The following is a 19,817-nucleotide window of genomic DNA, read 5'->3' on the forward strand; positions in this document are numbered from 1 at the left end:
GCGAGCAGTGCAAGATTTTTCCGGGGATGGTGGAAAGCTGTAGTTTACCTGAAGTTCTTCGACTCTCCCCCAAAATGCATTCGATCGGTGAATACGAGTGAAGCCAGAAGAATCTTCACCTCATCCATTTTCCTGAACGTCACCTCCTGGACTTGTCAGAGCCACCCACACAGGGACTTTCGCCACCTACGGTCAACCCCACCCCGGCACTTCCTGCTGGTGTTTGCAGACAAACCTGTCTGAGTTCTACTCAGTCTTGATGTGCAAACAAGGCATGGCTTGAGGTTTTGGGAGTTCAGGGTGGGTTTCATTGTTTTTTGTAGTAATAAAACAGGTTTAAAGAAAACATGTATTTATTTACAAATTCATTAAAAATCATTTAGGGACTGTCTATGTTATTTCTCACATAGGATAGGTAGTAGATGGGTTATGTTCCATGTGTGTTTAATGCATCGTGCTGAATGCTTCCTCCCTACTCTTTAGCCCAGGGTCCCTGAACCTTGACACTATTGATATTTGGGGACAGATACATCTTTGCTGTAGGGGGCTGTTCTGCACATTGTGGGATATCGAGGAGCATCCCTGGTGTCCATTCAGTAGATGCTGCTAGCATCTCCTCAGTTGTGACGAGCAAAAATGTCTCCCCACATTACCAAATGGCCCCTGGAGGGAAAGGATAGGTAGATGATAGATGGATGGATGGATGGATGGATAGATAGATAGATAGATAGCTAGATAGATGATAGATGATTGATAGATATGGTTGGAGGGATATCATTCATGGATGGATGGATGGATGGATAGATAGATAGATAGATAGCTAGATAGATGATAGATGATTGATAGATATGGTTGGAGGGATATCATTCATGGATGGATGGATGGATGGATAGATAGATAGATAGATAGCTAGATAGATGATAGATGATTGATAGATATGGTTGGAGGGATATCATTCATGGATGGATGGATGGATGGATAGATAGATAGATAGATAGCTAGATAGATGATAGATGATTGATAGATATGGTTGGAGGGATATCATTCATGGATGGATGGATGGATGGATAGATAGATAGATAGATAGCTAGATAGATGATAGATGATTGATAGATATGGTTGGAGGGATATCATTCATGGATGGATGGATGGATGGATGGGTGGGTGGATGGATGGATGATTGGATGGATGGATGGATGGACGCACAGATGGGTGAATGGGTAGAGCGATTTCACTGAGAGGCAAAGTTAAGTTCATCCCAAGGAATTCTGATCTTGTCTATAAAACAAGACTCCATTGGGATCGTGGGTCCAGTGGCCACATCCTGGACATTGTGATGGTTTTGTCCACAGCCTTGACAGTTACTGATGGGATTGCTTGCCCGACATGGGGCGGGTGGAGACATTTATTCATTCTCGTTCATTTATTGACCTTGAGATCCTTCCAACATGTGGACATGCAACACATTGAAAAAGCATTCCCAAATTCTATGAGCAAAGCAACATTGCTACCTATATTCATTTAATATTTTGTTGAAATATTTTTTAAAGGAAGAAACACAAGCCTTAGTAGTTGAGCGTTCAATGATGGCCACTATGTCGATGGTTGCAATAAAGCGCTTTTTGCTCATAAAACAATGTATAATTGGAGTGTGTGCTATTTAAGCAGACTTTTATTGCGAAGTGGGTAAGCGAGGTACATGCTGTGGTGAGTATGGAATTAGCCACTAAAATAAATACTCGTTTCTTGACTGAAGAAGATGGAATTGAGGTATACTGCAGTTTTAACCCTGAATTGAGGCCTTATCCTCTCAAATTTTCTGAGTTTGTTGGGACTCCAATCTTCATTCCATCATTTCTTAAATATTCTTAAAACATTCTTTTTTCATTAACTTGAAGAAACTTCAATTGCCCCGTAGAGGCTGTAGTCTAAGTAACGTGCACACCACCAGATAGCATAGGGCTGCGTTTCTAGCCCAAACCACCAGTTACGTATTGATTACCTAAAAGCAATATGAATCATGGCTCTTCCAACAAGGAAAATGATTGCTTTTCAACAAAACTAGATTACCGGATTAAGAGAGTCCCTCCCATTCTGAGGTTGCTAAGAATGATACTCATAAAATAATTTTGACTTTTATGAAAATAGTCTCCATTTATTGAAATGATCTGGTTTTCTTGTTTTTGTTTTTGTTTTTGAGAGTGCATTTGGGGGGCGCCTCGGTGGCTCATTCGGTTAAGCGTCCGACTTCCGCTCAGGTCATGATCTCACGGTTCGTGGGTTGGAGCCCCGCGTCGGGCTCTGTGCTGACAGCTCAGAGCCTGGAGCCTGTTTCAGATTCTGTGTCTCCCTCTCTGTCTCTACCCATCCCCTGCTCATGCTGTCTCTCTCTCTCCGTCTCAAAAATAAATAAAATTTAAAAAAAATAAAAAAAAAAAGAGAGTGCATTTGGTGTCTTCTACAAAACTGTCTGGAACTAACATTTCATTTCTGGGAATTTTAAAAGCTCATTTAAATTATTTAATAGCCATAAGACTATTTAGGAAAAAATGGTGTGATTTCACCAAGTGGCTTGACTGTCTATTTTTTGCATAGAGAAATACAGTCGTGAGCTCTACTCAGACACATTATTATGAAAATGTATTTGCAAACCCAAGTGCATTTCCTAAAACACGGTTTGGATATTCGAGTGGAATAAAATGTTCCCAAGAAATCAAGCAACGGGAGAAAAAAAGAGTCTAAATAGTGCATGCGTTAAGAGTCACGCATTTCCAGTATTTCTGGAATTTCCAGTATTTCCAGTATTTCTGTACCGCTCCAAGTGGTAGAGAAAGTTGCACAGACATTTTATATCTCTGGACAAGAAGGCCTAAAACACAGCCCTTAGAGGAAAGAAGTGAGCACAGTGTGCGAAGTCAGCGGTAACGTCGGTGCCATGAAGATGGTGGGGGTGGATGCGAGAGGGTATCCTGTGTATCGTAGGCTGTTGAACAGCGTCTCTGGTCTGCACCCTCCACAAGCCAGAAGCACTCCCTTCTTCCACCACCGTGAAAACCAAAATACCCGCAACCTTGCCAGTGTCCTTGGGAGCAAGATGGCCCTTGGTGGTGAGTAATTGTTCCTGAGAAGTGAGGATGATATGCAGAGCGTGTGAGAATCATCAACTCTGATCGTGGCTGAGCTATCTTGGTTCTGGGGGGCAGGGTTCCCAATTCTCTGGTTGGGGTCTCATGTCCAGCATGTGTCTCCATGCCACACCCCGGATGCAGGGGGGGCTGATATTTGGGGCGAGCTTCCGTGAAAGCCCCAAATGGAGTCACCAAGCTGGGGCTTCATACGTCTCCCGATGCAGTTTCAACCTCCCTTGGAAATGAAGTCTTAACTGGCCAGTTGGGAATGCGTGTTCTGATTAAACAGCGAGGAGGGAATCTGTCACCTGAGCCCTCTCCATCCAGCTCCCCCCCAAAGAAAGATGAGGGGACCCACGTAATGAGACCTCCTGCCCGTCCCCTAGGAGAAGGTGACCTTGGCCTCCACGCCCCACCCTCGTTCCGACAAAAACTTTCCAAGTCTCACGTCTCCTTGGGGCTCCCTCTCCTTGCTAGGTGAGGCACTGCATGACTGGTTAATAGCTTAAAGGAGACCTTTGCCCTGACGAATTTGTGTTCTTGGGGCAGTTAACGGGAGCAAGAGAGACACCCCAAATCGGGCAGGCGTGTGGATAACCCACCTAAGTCGTCAGGCAATGCTTCTTTGGCCGTGGCCGGGAACGTGTTCAAACCCAGGATCATAGGGCCGGAGGGTGTACTGTGGGGGCATAAGGCGACCTGAGGGCCAAGTAGGAGCTAGCCCAGCCCCATGGGGGGGGTGACATTCCTCAGGCACTGCCCGCTGCCCAAGGACGCCGGAGAGGTGAGAAAACCAATGGTTAACCGATCGAGGTCAGTCATGCACACATGAGTCTCCATCAGTTTATGTCTTAGCAAATGAGAAGAACAAGCCCATCTTCTCAATAGCCTCCCCTCCAGGAACCCATAGACTGTGTCCTGGAGCCCCAACATCATCGTCCCCTCCACAGTGACGTGGGGAAACAAAGGCAGGAAGTCAATGACAGGGAACCTTAAATTTCCTTCTAACCTGCAGCCCATCCACAGACAGTTGAGCGAAGTACAGAGTAGAACGTTTCTCCAGGAAGCCCGCACTCTCCGAGTGTGGACGTCTTCCAGGATCTGAGTATCTGAGGAGTTGTTAGCAGATCAAAGTCCTTCTGGAGCCCCCCACCCCCCCCGCCTTGACTTTACCGCCCCAATTCCACTGTACGTAACCCGTCACTCTTTGCGACCCCGTGCAGCTCTTCCTGCCCAGGGGTCCTGTCCCCGTGCTTTAATAAAATCACATTTTGCAGCAGAAACATGTGCGAGAATCCTTTCTTGGCCCGCGGCTCTGAGCCCCCAGCCATCCCCGACTACACCTATCACAGAAACCGTCTGTGCGGGGCGGGGGCTCCCCAGACGACCGGCTTCCACACCCCGCCTGGGGGGCTCAATGCACCTCGGGTCTGACCCAGCCCGCCTGGCGAAGCAATCAGATCCCACAGGGTGGGACTCAGTCCTGCGCCGCGGATGCCCGTCCAGGTTGGGATCTGTGCTTCTACGAACCAGCTGTAGATGGGACGTTTCCCAAGACCACCCCCCTGCCCCCCCCCGTGGGTTGCATCAATTCCGTAGAGCGACTCAGGGAAACCCGTTCACCCAGTCGGTTGGGTCCCGGAATCAGAGAGGGACAGAGGCTCCTAGATCAGTCACCTGCCCGCGCAGAGACCCGGGGGCCGAGCTCCGGAACAGGGCAGCTTCTGTCCGCCTGGAGCCTGGGGTGGGGCTCAGAAGCCAGGGAAAGCGCCCTGGTCCCCCGACCCGAGAGCTTCCGAACCCCGTCCTTCGGGGACTTTCTGGAGCCTTCATCCTGGGTCCATAGAATTGATTAAGTCATTGGCCGCCGGCAATTGATTCAAGCTCCAGCGGGTGGGGCAGAAACTCCCATCCCTTTAATCCCACAATTGGTTGTCCTGGCAACAGCCCCCATCCCCAGGGCCTTTCCAGAGTCACCGTGTCCGCACAACAAAGGACACTTTCCCATCTTATCCCTCAGGAATTCCAAGAGTTTCAGGAGCTCGGAGCCAGAGAAGGGAGGAGGGGAGATGAACACCAACGTGTATGTATTGCTTTGAAAATTGTAACGCTTCCTTCCTTCCTTCCTTCCCTTCTTTCGTTTCTGTCTTTCTTTCCTTCTTTCTTTCTTTCTTTCTTTCTTTCTTTCTTTCTTTCTTTCTTTCTTTCTTTCTTTCTTTCTTTCTTTCTTTCTTTCTTCCTTTCTTTCTTTCCTTCTTTCTGTCTTTCTTTCTTTCCTTCTTTCTTCCCTTCTTTCTTCTGTCTTTCTTTCCTTCTGTCTTTATTTCCTTCTTTCTTTTCTTTCTTTCTTTCTTTTCTTCTTTCTTTCTTTCCTTCTTTCTTTCCTTCTTTCCTTCTTGCCTTCTTTCTTTCCTTCTTTCCGGCTGTCAGCACAGAGCCCGACGCGGGTTTCCTTCTTTCCTTCTTGCCTTCTTTCTTTCCTTCTTTCCTTCTTTCTTTCCTTCTTTCTTTCTTTCCTTCCTTCCTTCCTTCCTTCCTTCCTTCCTTCCTTCCTTTCTTTCCTTCCTTTCTTTAATGTTTATTCATTTTTGAGAGACAGACAGAGAGAGACACAGTGTGAGCAGGGCAGGGTCAGGGAGAGAGAGACACACAGAATCCGAAGCAGCTCCAGGCTCTGAGCTGGCTGTCAGCACAGAGCCCGACGCGGGGCTTGAACCCACAAACCGTGACACTTCACCCACGGAGCCCCCAGGCGCCCCATAAGCCTGTGCAGTTTTTAATCCTCGTGGATGGAAAATTTGGATTTCTTTGGAAACCGTGTTTGTTTGGCGACTGTAAAGCAGCCGGTAATTAAAGCCACAGGCCCCAGGTGACAGGCGTGTCTGGCCTGTGCTCGTCATCTGTCGTGACTCATGCAACGACCCGAGTGCCTCCAGGCCTGGAACATTCTTCCCATTAATGGTGCCCCAGCTGGCTGGGGGCCGGCTCGGAGCTGTGAGCTCCCTGCACTCTGTCTGGCAGGCCCAGGACCCCGGGCGTCCCTGCCACACATGGGCGAACACCTGGCACCTGGCCGGCTGTTGAAAATAGCCGCACCCCAGGCGATTCAAATTCCTAAGAAGCGGGGTGAGGCCCGGGGCGCTGTGTGTTTGCAATGCACCAGGAGGCAGAGAAAACGCCAGACAGGCCATCTGCCGTGTGGCTCTGGCGTTCGGTTTGGGGATATTTCACCGTGGAAGGAGCTTCTGGAATGAGCTTTGCTCCCGGGTGGCTGACAAGCTGCTCATTTCAACGCCAGAGGTTTCTTCATCAAAGGGTATGTGATGGGCTGAGTTTCGTCCCCTGCTCCGTCTCCCCATGTTTTTGCGTGTGGAAGTCCCGACCCGCAGCCACTGAGAAGCTGACTCGATTTGGAAAAAGGGGCGTTGCGGGTGTAAGAAGTTACAGTGAGTTCATCGGGGAGGGGGCTGGCGTCCTTGTAAACGGGGGCCCTGGATACAGGGACGCACACACACGGGGAGACGAAGGGGGAGACGGGTGCTGGTGGTCGTGTGCAAGCCACAGACGGCCAGACGTGGTCTGCGGAGCCGCAGAAGCTGGAGAAAGCCTTGGGACGGATTGTGTCCTAAAACCCCCAGAAGGAGCGAACCCTGCAACCTACACCTGGATTGGGGACTTCTACCCGCAGGCGGTCGGCTTCTGTGTGGGAACGACCCAGTCTGTCTTCGCCCAGTCTCCGTCCAGCGGACGAATGCCGTTTATTTCTGCAGAAGCAGAGGTCCCCGTTGTGCTTAGAGCTGGGAGAAGAGCCTTGTGCACACGAAACCGCTGGGGAGACTCAAAGGTGCAAGAGGTAGAGAGGGCAGCTCGGGGGGGAGAGGCAGGTACATGGGAAGAAGAAAAGAAGTTAAGTCGGAAATTTGTCATCTCCCAGCTCTGGAGACCACACGTCTGAGATCCAGGGGGCAGGACCCCTGAGATGCAGGGGGCGGGGCTGAGCTCCCTCCTGAGGCCCCAGGGGAGGGTCCTTCCCGCCTCTCCCAGCTCCTGGGGTCCAGGGTCCCTGGGCTCGTGGCCACGACCCTCCCGTCTCTGTCTCCGTCTTGATATGGCTTCTCCTCTGTATCTGCGTCTCGTCTTCTGATATAAGGACCCCATGGGATTCAGGGCCACCCTCATCCAGAATGGTCTCATCTCAGATCCTACACTTACATCTGCAAAGGCCCTGTTTCCAAATAAGGTTCTGTTCGCGGGCTCACAGTGGGCATACATTTTGGGGGCCCCCCATGGCACCTTCAAGTTGGGGCCCCCTTAGAATTCCGCCGGCCACACCCACGGTCTTCAGCGTTTTCGCTGAGCAGGAAGCACAGACATTTTTCTCAGCGTGCGTTTCTGCTCAAGGATACAATACGTGATGCTTCCTTCAAACACTCAGATCAAATCCCACTGCCTGACGATCGGTCCGTTCACGACCAACCAAACACTCGAAATGCTCACTCAAAACTCTTACATCAGCCAATTTTTTTTTCTGTTCCACGTTTTTCTGGGAAAGGATCCTCTGAGCAGCAGTCACTGCCGAGACCCTTCTTCACTGTCGAAAGGATCCTTTGGGTTGGTCGTCCTGGAGGGTGGGGGACAGTTTCTTTAGCATCTATGTGTTCCAGAGCGGCGGCTCTGTTCCACGTGGCCCTCCCCAAGCGATTACACGGTTTTAATACAGATTTCAACGGTTGCTAAAATTACGTGAACCGCCTAATCTGGTGCATAATAAAAGTGCCATTACGAATCTAATGACTATATAATCAGGAGTTTTCCAGATAAAGGGAGCTCATTCTCCACGAGGAAAGGAATGCGTGGTGTTTCCCCGGCATTCACGGGGCAATTACAGTGGCTTCTGGGGCGAAAGAGTGGGTTTTTGGTGTTGTTGTATAGCCTGTTTGGTGTTGGTTTTGTTGGCTGGTTCCCGGCTCCTTATTCCGCCGTATGGACCGCGTGCCGACCGTGGTCTCAGAGCTCGAGGGGCGTGAACATAGCGGGCGCGACGCTGGGTCCTCACGAAGGTGCAGCAGCTTCTACGTAAAGCGATGTTTTTACGAAGACTCAGACTGGAGGCAGACGAAGCAGTGACTACATGCAGAAGGAGCAGGGAGCCAGCGCTGCACACAAAGACGGGATGGGTACGTGCTCGGGAGACACAGGTGTGGACGCCGAGGCTCAGACGGCCCCCTGTCCCCTGCATCAGCCCGAAGATGGGCATGCGCTTCTGGGGAGACTGAGGCTTGCAGTGCTCTGTGCCCAGGCCCCTTCCTGCTGCCCTCGGCCCCCCCCAGGCCCCCCTGGAAGCCAGCACGGACCCCTGTCCTGCACCCGAAGGAGCTGGGAGCCACAGAGCATCACCCCTGAGCGCTGGAGCCCACGTCCAGAGCTCCAGGAACCAGGGTTAATTCCCTTCCAGAGTGTTCCCTCACTGGGGACTCACCGCTGCTATTTTGGGTCCATCAGCCACGTGGGGACAGACGTATGAGCACAAAGCAGAAGGGACCGAGGACCCTCTGCCATCTGCTTTGTGGCTGAGTGACAGGAGTCCCTGGTAAGGGACTCAGGGCCCCCGTCCCTGCTTCAGCCTCCAGGCACAGGACGCTTCCCCGAGAGCGTGAGGCAGTGTCCCTTCTGTCCAAACACGCCGCGAGAAGAAAGAAGAGCGCGGCCTTCACACTGGGCGAATGTGTGTCATCCACACCCCATGGGCCCTTGTGTTTACGGACAGAATCCTGGCCTCCCAGGGAAATATCTGCAAGTCCCGTTTCTGGCTACTTGGTGCGCACGTCAGCAAGTGCGGTCCCCAGAGGTCACCTTGAAGAGCTTTCGGTGGAATAAACATGAAATTTTTTTAAAATTTAATAACGTGTATTTAATTTCTTTTATTTTTTAATTTTTTAACGTTGTTATGTATTATTGAGACAGAGACAGAGCACGAGCAGGGGAGGGTCAGAGACAGAGGGAGACACAGAATCTGAAGCAGCTCCAGGCTCCCAGCTGTCAGCACAGAGTCCGACGCGGGGCTCGAACCCATGAACCGTGAGATCATGACCTGAGCCAAAGTCGGACGCTTAACTGACTGAGCCACCGAGGCGCCCCTAATTTTATTTTTTAAAGGTTATTTACTATTTAATTTTTGTTAGGTGGCCTTTATGCCCAGCATGGGCCTCGAACCCATGACCCCAAGATCAAGAGTCACATGCTCTATGGACGGAGCCAGCCAGGCGCCCCACCAATTTTATTTTAAATTAAAATTTAGTTTTATTGATTTTCAGAGTTTTTATTTATTTATTTCACGAGACAGAGAAAGAACAAGCTGGGGAGGAGCAGAGAGAGAGAGAGGGAGAGACAGAATTCCAATGAAGCTCCAAGCTGTCAGCACAGAACTCGACGTGGGGTTCGAACCAACCAACCTTAAGATCATGACCTGAGTCAAAATCAAGAGTCAGATGCTTAACTGATTGACCCACCCAACCGCCCCTAAAATTTAGTTTTAAAAATTAGTTAAGCGTCCGACTTCGGCTCAGGTCATGATCTCACAGTTCATGGGTTCGAGCCCCACATGAGGCTCTGTGCTGACAGCTCAGAGTCTGGAGTCTGTTTCAGATTCTGTGTCTCCCTCGCGCTCTGCCCCTGCCCTACTTGAGCCCTCTCTGTTTCTCTCTCTCTAAAAAATAAATAATAAAAACGTTAAAATATTTTTCTCAATCTGTCCTCTTTTACATTGTCCTTCTTACACATCAATTTTATTTTATGTAAAATTTTAATTTGTCACAAAAAGTAAAGTACAGTAAATAAGACAGAAATAGCAGAAGAAGCAACATTCTGGCGATATTGAAAATAAAAACCAAATAGAAGGTGCCGGTGAATAATTCCAAGAATAAAAAGGAGACAGAACTTGAGAGACAGCGTGTTTACAAGGAAAACGAAGTAATGATACGAATAAGTGTCCCGGTACATTTAAAAACTCGACACAACTTGTTTTACCAAAACGGACTCAAGGAGATATATAAAACCTCAGTAGTATCGTGGCATTTTCACAAATTGAATCAGTGGTTAAAAGCCTTCCCGCCAAGAAAATGCTATCCCTGGGTGATCTCATCAGGTTGCTGAAAATTCCGGTATTATCTGAACTCCTCCAGGCAAGAGAAAAAAAGAAATAACATCTCCACAGTATTTTATGAGGCTGGAAATACTTTTAGACCAAAGCCCAGTAAAAAAACAAAAAAACAAAAAAACAAAACCACCTTGGGAAAAACAATAACAGACCAATCTCATTCTTTGTGAGTAAAAATCTCGTATTGCAAAGCAAAGTCTTAGCAGAACAATTTAAGTAGAAGCCATTCAGTGAATTCGTTTTATATCGGGAATGTAAGGTTCAACATTAGCTTGCAATTGCACATTAAATATTAACAGATTAAAGGAGAAACCGGAACAAAATAAAAACAAATGTTTCATATATCAACTGATGGAGAAAATTGCATTGATAATATTGAGCGTCCATTTGTGATTTTAAAAACCACAAATAAACAAAACTTCTCTTAAATTGAGAAAGTCTTTCTATAAGTCAACTTATTGGACATCATATACTAAATAGTGAAGTTTGGGAAGCGACCTCCTTACAAGTCAGGAACAAGCCAAGGATAGCTGTCACCATCATCTCAACCTGACGGGGTCCTGGGGCTCTAGACAGTACAATCAGACCCCGGCAAGAAAAAAATAAATACAAGCATTGGAAAGGAGCATATTGTTTACAGAAGGTGCTTTCTATACGTGTATAAACAATTACCCCCCTAAAAGCAACTTCTGGATAAAACATAGAATTAAGCAGAGTTTAGCAAACTGTCATTTACAAAGTCAATAAATAAAGTGAATTTCAGTTTAATATAAAAGCACAAGANTATATAATTAACATATATCATATACTATATATGATATATTATGTAATACATAATTATGTTTTATACTCATATATAATAAAATTGTATACTGTATTATATTACATATTACAATATGTAGTATATACTATTACATAATATATAATTATAGTCTATACACTATGTAATATATATACTATATATTATATAGTATATATACAACATATACTCACAATAAAAATTATAATTATGTGTTATGACATAATACATATAACATAGTCATATTATTTTACATACTATACATTATGATACATAATACATAATTATAATCTTATATTTTATAAGGTAATAGAAAATGAGCAACTTATAATAACTATAATGGGATTATTCCACCCACAGAAATGTAAGAACAAATGAAGAAAACTACAAAGCTCTTTGCTTCATGTGCTGTGACAGCCGTGACTGAAGAATATCATTCCAGAAACCTATCATATTCAAAGTTTGAAAAAATTGGTAGCGTGAAGACGCATCAAAATGAGGGCACCTTCTCTCTGTCTCTTTCTGTCACTTTAAACATAGTGACAGCAATAGTTTTTTCCAATGCTTGAGAATCTGACCTTGAAATTTAGATGCAGGGGCGCCTGGCTGGCTTGGTGGGTGGAGGGTGCAGGTCTTGATTCTGGGTAGTGAGTTTGAGCCCTATGTTGAGTGTAGAGATTACTTAAAGTCCTTAAAAAATAAAAAATAAAATAAAGTAAAGAAAAATAAAATAAAATAAAATGAATTTATATGCAAACAGCCGATACTACTAAAACTAAGTTTGAGGAAGAAAAATCACATGGAGACTCTTCCCTGCCCATATCAAGTTTCTGTTCAAGAATCCGTAGCTTGATTGCAGTGCAGCGTGGTTGGTGGGATTGAAGGCCTTTGATGGAAGGCATTTTGGTGTTCTGGTGGGAAAACGATGGGCTGTTCAACAGGGTGTTTTGGACAATGGGTTATCCAGAGGGAGCAAGGCCAAGCTTTAAAGGTCTCGGCTATCCGGCTTAAGCAGCTAAGTATGAAAGGCCAAACTCAAACCCTTTTAGAGGAAAATACAAGCAAATACATTTACGACCTTGCACAAAGTCAGGATTTCTTCCCCCAAGAGACAAGAAGGAGCAGCCACTGAGAAAGTGATATAGTGGACCAAGTGACAGTTAAGAACTTCTTTGCCTCAGGACCCCAGTAAAAGAGTGAAACCACACGGCGTAGACGGGGAGAACATATTTGCTGTAAAGGATTAATAGAAGGTTAGTATTCCTTGAACATAAAGAACTCTTTCAGGTCGACGTGAAAAGACCACATAGTTGCAGAAAGATGAGTGAGAGCCTCCGATGGCATTTCAAAGGAGAGGCGATGTAAATCACAATCGGAGGGAAGTGGCTCGCAGTCGAACCCCCCATGCCGTCTGAGAGTAGCAAAGCAGGGCACGCACACGGAGGCAGGCAACTCACAGAATCTGCCTACAGATGTGCAAATCGGTACGGCTCTTTGGGGGAAACCATGCGGCATTACTTTGTGAAGACGAGGCATTGTGCTGATGACTTAATCCTAAAAACTCTTCAAAGCTGCACCGGGAGGCATATATGAATATGCTCACGGCATCAATATTCATGGTGGCCAAAGACCAAAAACCATCCAAATGGTCATTGAGAGGAAAAAAAAAATATCTCAGTAAACCATGTGATACCCACACAACGGACTAATAGACAGTAAACACAAATCATGAAATTAAGAACAAATTAAGAGACGCCTGGGTGGAAATGTCGGTTAAGGGTCCGACTTAGGCTCAGGTTATGGTCTCGTGGTTCGTGAGATCAAGCCCCACATTGGGTTCTGTGCTGACAGTGTGGACCCTGCTTGGGATTATCTCTCCCCCTGTCTCTCTGCCCCTTCCTGGCACTCTGTCTGTCTGTCCGTCTCTCAAAAATAAAGAAAGAAACTTAAAAAAAAAAACAAATTAAGACAAAAAATGAAATTAGTGGACTATGACTAAATCTTTCAACATATCCTACATGTGACTGGACATCAGTCAAGTATGTCGACTTTGATCTTTCTCTAGGCAAGAAATCAAGTCGACTCCACATCATGAGCTCTTCTAGAAGTATTTTGCCTTTCTCAAAGTGAAAACAATTCAGTGTTTATTTGATAAGTGCATGTTTTCCTTATTTGCATCTGTTAATAAGATAATCTAAAATCCAGCTCATAACCAAACCAGGGCATATTATGTGGTCTTGATTGGACCTCAGTCTTGACCATTAAGGCAATAGTATGTGCTTCTAAGATTTTCTTAGTTCTTATTTCTTTGTACAAGCTCAGAGTCTAAAATTGATTTTATAGAGTGAAAAATAATAAAAAGTTAATTCATTTCTTTCCAGCCTCCCCTGAGCAATCTGGTTCCCTTTCTCAATCTTGAAAAGCAAATCAAAAAACACAAAACCCACATTTCTGTTTAACCCCCTCGGGTCCTAACTCAGAAGTGATCTCTGCCTTTCTTCTGTTTTTCAGAATGCAGTTACTACCACATCCTGTTGACTTGGTGTTTATCAGATCTTTACAACGTGAACCTTTCTCTCCTTATCTCTGCCCTCAATCTTCCAGGCATCTGGTTCCGTGAAAACAGGCAGGTCCTGGCCACAGGCTCTGTCCTGAGCTGGAGACACATCTTTATTTCCATCGGACTTGTGAGCCACACGCTGGAAAATGACACGGCACTTGGTACAGACTTGTTCCATTGGTTGGTTGGCTGGTTGGTGTTTTTCCAAAGACCCAGAGCCTGCTGGGTCACACTGGGTGGCTTGTACTGGGTCACCCATGGCAGGTTGGAAACCCTCATTGAGTCTTGGGTCTGAGACCCACGCAGACCTTGACCTGTGGGCAGGGACTTGTATTTTGCAAGGTTGCATCCATGTTGGGATCCATGTTCTCATAGAGTTTTCCCCTCATTTCATTTATAAAGGCTGCTGCCCATGCAATGACCAGATAATAACGCAATTATTATTACCGATGAAGGAGCACAAGCGCTTTACGGACGGCCTAGAGACACCGAAGCAACTTTCAGTAGAGACTTTCCTCCAAGGGATTCTGTGACATTTCTGAGAAAGACGACAAACCTATCATTGCCTCTGCTTTGGTGGGGACGGGGGCAGGCATTTAAACAACCGACTTCAGACACTGTACGGAAGACTCGATTCGCTTTACTCTTGGGAAACATAGAGACTCCTATGCAGCAAAGTAACCCGTCATTTTTCGGTTGTTGCTGCTTTTATTTGAAATACCTTGAATTGGGTAAAACTAAGATGCCGCCATCTTTACTTGTGTGTCTTCCACCTTGAATCACCTGCGTTTGAAACAAAAAACTGAACACTGTTTCGGCGTCAAGTTTCTAAGCATTCGAACAGGATTCTGCCCCAAAGAGGCAGGTGATGCAGGCTCACGGGCGTGGGTGGGGGGTCCCTGGACCTGCCTTGACCGCCTGCTCCAGGTCGCACCTAACTTCCTCTCTGTCACAACAGGTCCCTTGAGTCCACACTCAAATCCTTCCATGCTGGAACATTTTTTGGACTGTCAAATTCATCATTCCAATCCTTCATTGTCTCTTTCTTTTTTTCCCCTGAAACTCCCATTTTTCAGATGTTAGGGCAGCTAGATTTCTCTTCTTTCCCACTTTCTGCGTTCGGTTTTCTGTCTCTTTGTGTTATTTCTTCCTTTTTTTTTTTTTTCCTAGAAGACTTGCTTATTTCTATCACGCAGTCATGGTGTGAATGCCTGTTTTTGCCGTGTCTTGTAAATTCCAAGAGCTCTTTCTTATGCTCCTATCTTTTTTAATACTGCCCAATTCGTATTTCAGAGCGAATTCCGTGAGAATGCCATGTTGTCTTTGCAGCTTCTGTGAAGCCTGTAGGGTCTCTTTCTGATTCCCTTCGAGCAGCTGTTTGGTTTTGCATCTCTTTTGCATATGGGAGGCTTTCCTTAAGTGCCTGGCGATTCTGGGCTCTTCTGTGCTGGCTCAGAGGCCTCCTGCCTGTGTGAGCCACCCGGGGACACTGGTACTTGGTGACAGAGTACACGTGTGGCCGTTTCTGGGTGACTTCCATGTTTTCCTGTCTCTGGAACTTTCCTTTAGGGTCATTCACTTCCTCATGCAGGGACTTGTAACAAATGCTCTCTGAATGCCCAGCAAGAGGGTGAGACAGGGTATTTCAACGTGCAATGTGCAGCCTTTCTTTCTCCGTCTTCCTTTTATTAGGTGCAATTCAGCACATGAAAGTAAGCATTATAGACTGAGCGATCGTGTGGGGTTTAGTACAATCACAGTGCTGGGCGTCCAGCATCTTCTCCAGCCCCAGACGACGTTTATCACTATCCAAACCGGGGATGTTAGGAAATTGCTCCCCATTTCCCACACGCTGCCAGCCCCTGAATCTTTCTCACTGTATAAATTTTCCGGATGGTCCATTTAAATGGAATCATGCCCGATGCTCTGTTGTGTGTCTGGCATCCCTCACGGAGCGCCGTGTCCTCAAGGTCCGTCCACGCACGTGGTAGCGGGTGTGAGAGACCTGCCTCTTCTTCACGGCCGAGTCATTCTCCACGGTATGGATGGAGCACATCGACTTTATCCAAATCTCCTGTTTTCAGCCCAGCCTCTGTCCACACCTTGAGAGCCACCTGCTGCGTCCAAGTCGCGCGATTTCCAGAGTTCTGAAGCTTCTTTCTTGTCGGCTTCCCTACCTGTCACTAGCTTCTCCTTCTCGTCCCTTCCTTCCAGCCATCAAGGCATCAACCGTAACTGTCCAGGGGTCATCTGTTATCTGCCACCTCCTCGCACATTCTTTCCGTCTGTCCTTTGCAAGACAGACAGAGAGAGAATGAGTATTACGCAGCCATATTTAACACAGCACCTTCCAATTTTCTGTTTGTAAACCTGCATGTCCCGTAATCTCCCGTAGACAAGGAGGGAGTCAAGGGCACCTGCGAGGCTCCACGCACCCTTTCACTTGTGAGCCTCGCCACCTCAGCTATCAGAACGTGTTCAGTAGATGGAGGGGCGTCATCCGTCAGCATCAGACGTAAGTAGCCTGCACAGGTCCGACTATGGCTGCTGCTTCTCGACTCGCTGCTTCGGAAATTGGACAGAGGACGCCGAGGTGGCCTGTAGCCGTGAGGGCAGAGGATGTAAGTGACTTCCCGGGACAATGTCTTGAAAGTAGAGCGACGGGTAAGGACGCCCAAGGGTCTGGGTCCCCAGGAGACCCGGGAGGGCCTCTCAGAGCGTGAAGGAAGCTGAGATGAGAGACTGTGAGGCACAAAGACTCATGCGAAGAGTCCGGGGAGACAAAGGGGTTGAACTTTGGTCCAGAGGCGCTGGACACGCTGAGTCCACGGGAATGCTCTCACCACGTTGTGGGGCAGGGACGAGGCAGCACACGCAGCCCAATGATGCCACGTGAGGGGCCACACAGGACACAGAGGCTGTTGGTCTCTGGATGCAGAATGTGTGCCTCAGGGTGTGCATCCCTCCCTCCCTCCGTCTCTCCCTTTCCTTCCTTTTTTCCTTTCCTTCTTTCTTCTTTCCTTGCTTCCTCCTTTCCTTCCAACAGAAAATTCAAATATATACTACAGGACTCTCCAAACTATCAATAATGTATGTCACGGGGGGAAATTATCATGAGTCTATGCAAATAAATAGCAACTCACTTATTTTTCCCCCATCTCGTTGCCAAACACAATGAGTTGCTCTTGGCAGGCTCGTGCACGATAGTGTGGCTTTCATGCTGATTCATGCCTAGCACGCTCTCTGTGCGCAATAATTTTAAGTGTTTCACTTCTTCTGAAAGACAGAAATGCTAAGATCATAAAAAGAAGCCACATGATTTTGTTCTCTGCTTTGGAGCTAATCCGCTGGGACATTTGTACGGGTGTTGCACAGACATACTAAGGAAGCACAGTGAGACATACGTACTGTCCATTTTATTTAAATAACAAAATCTTTTAAGTTTATTTATTTCTGAGAGAGAGAGAGACAGCATGAGCAGGGGAGGGTCAGAGAGAGAGGGAGACACAGAATCCGAAACAGGCTCCAGGCTCTGAGCTGTCAGCACAGAGCCCGACGCGGGGCCAGAAGCCACAATCCGTGAGATCATGACCTGAGCCGAAATCTGATGCTTAACTGACTGAACCACCCAGGCGCCCCAGTGCTGTCTATTTTTAATATATCCCGGGGTGGGTGTGAGATAACCCAACGCCTCACAGTAATAAGCATAAAAAGGAGATAGTCTTGTAAATGTAGTCACTGGTCTCTGCTTGGGTATGTTGACTATGATGAAATATATAGATGAGTCATCCAGGCTTAGCGCTTTACCTTCCTCAGGGTAGGCTATGGCTTATGGGTTCAGTTTGTTTCTTTTCTTTTTTTTAATTTTTAATGTTTTATTTCTGAGAGAGAGAGAGAGAGAGAGAGACAGCATGAGCAGGGGAGGGTCAGAGAGAGAGAGAGACACAGAATCTGAAACAGGCTCCAGGCTCCGAGCTGTCAGCACAGAGCCCGACACGGGGCTCGAACCCACGAACCGTGAGATCATGACCTGAGCTGAAGTCGGACGCTCAACCGGCTGAGCCACCCAGGCGCCCCTATGGGTTCAGTTTCAATGCAATGGCTCTGAAAGGTATTTCCCTGTTCAAAGAACCATGGTCCAGTGATTGAATAGTTCCACGTGGTGTCCAGTTTGGAAGAGCAGATAGTAATAACAGTCATAATGATAATAATGGCAGGTGGACATTACAGAGCACATCCTGGGCCCTTCTCAGGTCAAGGCGCTTCGAACACAGACCTCGCAGGAGGCACCCACGGGCTTCCGAGCCCAGCTGAACTGCTTGGATGGGCCATCTGAGTCCCGCCCATGGGGAGTGTCCCGAATTGCTTCCTTTGGGTCCTTTCTCCAGAAGACATGATCTGGGCCACTTTTGGAGACAGACATTGCCTTCGGGTTGTAGCCCAGCCTGTCGGGCATGTGCCCCTAAGAGACAGATCTGCGTGAACCTTCGCAAATTAATGCTGCTAAGAGGGAAGAGAGTCTGATAGGAACTTTGGCACAAGCCTGTGCGACACTGACCCGAGTCCCCCAGGGCCAGGCATGTACAGTGAGGATGAATCTGCTTCTCTTTCTAGGCCTTTCCTTGTGAATTTCCTGCAGTTTGGTCTGTTTTCTGTTTGTTTGTTACCTAGAAGTGAGGATCTGGGGTGCCGGGGACGGGGGGGCTCAGTCGGTTAAGCATCAGACTTCGGCTCAGGTCGTGATCTCCGGGTTCATGGGTTTGGGCCCCACGTCGGGCTCTGTGCTGACAGCTCGGAGCCTGGAGCTGCTTCGGATTCTGTGTCTCCCTCTCTCTCTGACCCTCCTCTGCTCACTCTCCGTCTCAAAAATAAATAAACATTAACATTTTTTTTTAGTTATACCATATGTGATCATCCAAAGTACCCTGTTACTCAGATCAAGTGTGAGCTGCTTGGAAACTTGCTGGTTTTTTAAGAAATGTTAACACCAGCATCGGTAAATTACTTTGCGTTATGCAAATACAGATGTTATTCCTCATTACGCTGAAGTTTCTTTTCCCAATGTCTGAGCCCCTTCAGTGTCCCTGAAACCCAAATTCCACTCATGTGTGGAAATAGAGGAGAGTGGTGAAGGGGGAGTTAATCATTTTAGATAAATATCTTTTGGGTTTTTTTAAAAAAAGCATTTTGTCATTATTGAATAGGAAAAGATTATTTATTAAAAAAATTTTAATGTTTATTTGTTTTTCAGAAAGACAGAGAGAGAGAGATAGAACATTAGCAGGAGGAAGGGCAGAGAGAGAGGGAGACAGAATCTGAAGCAGCTCCAGGCTCTGAGCTGTCAGCACAGAGCCCGACGCGGGGCTCGAACCCACGNGCCTTTGCAGAGAATTAATGTATTTGCTAAGAGATGTCCTTTTATCCAGGTGTAAGTGACCTATAACACTCTATGAGTTATATTTGTATAACATAATGATTCAATATTTGTATTTAAATTTTTAAAAATATTTGTTCATTTTTGAGAGACAGAGCGTGAGCAGGGGAGGGGCAGAGAGAGAGAGGGAGACACAGAATCTGAAGCAGCTCCAGGCTCTGAGCTGTCAGCACAGAGCCCGACGCGGGGCTCGAACCCACGAACCGTGAGATCATGACCTGAGCCCAAGTCGGACGCTTGACCGACTGAGCCACCCAGGTGTTCCTCAGTATTTGTGAGTTTTGAGAAAGGATCAGCTTGGTAAATTTGGAGAACATCTATCAACAATCATTTACAATGTTTTCTTTCTTGTAATGATCCAATATATTCCTTTCCACATTGAATGTTTGTGAGGGCAAATAAAGGGATGTGTGCCTAACAAATTTGCAGATGGAGGCGATTACTTTATTTGTTTTTACTTTAAAGCTTTATTCGACTTTTAAAATAACTGGTATTATTTATCAGCAGAGACAGGGATTATAGAAACACCGAGCAGAAAGTATGGACAATTTACCTAAGTCCTGTTTCTTCCTACACACACCCATTTTCGTCTATTTCTAACATCTGCATTGGTGTGGTGCATTTGTTAACATTCACCAGTCCATACGGCTACACTATTATTAACTAAAGTCCCTCACTTTTGTGTCGTGTATCCTATGGGTTCCAAAAAAATGGATGCTGACATCTGTCCGCCATGATTG

General features: G+C 46.8%; 1 long non-coding RNA gene across 1 annotated transcript; it reads left to right on the plus strand.

Moving 5' to 3' along the window:
- Nucleotides 1-2,158: 2,158 nt before the first annotated feature.
- On the plus strand, nt 2,159-18,962 carry LOC144223911 (uncharacterized). The gene is made up of 4 exons (XR_013332868.1): nt 2,159-5,211; nt 13,595-13,709; nt 14,046-16,264; nt 18,895-18,962. It is a non-coding gene; the product is annotated as an uncharacterized LOC144223911 (long non-coding RNA).
- The last annotated feature ends 855 nt before the right edge of the window (nt 18,963-19,817 follow it).

Source organism: Crocuta crocuta, unplaced genomic scaffold, assembly GCF_008692635.1.
Source record: "Crocuta crocuta isolate KB4526 unplaced genomic scaffold, BGI_CrCroc_1.0 scaffold221, whole genome shotgun sequence".
Lineage (NCBI taxonomy): Eukaryota > Metazoa > Chordata > Mammalia > Carnivora > Hyaenidae > Crocuta > Crocuta crocuta.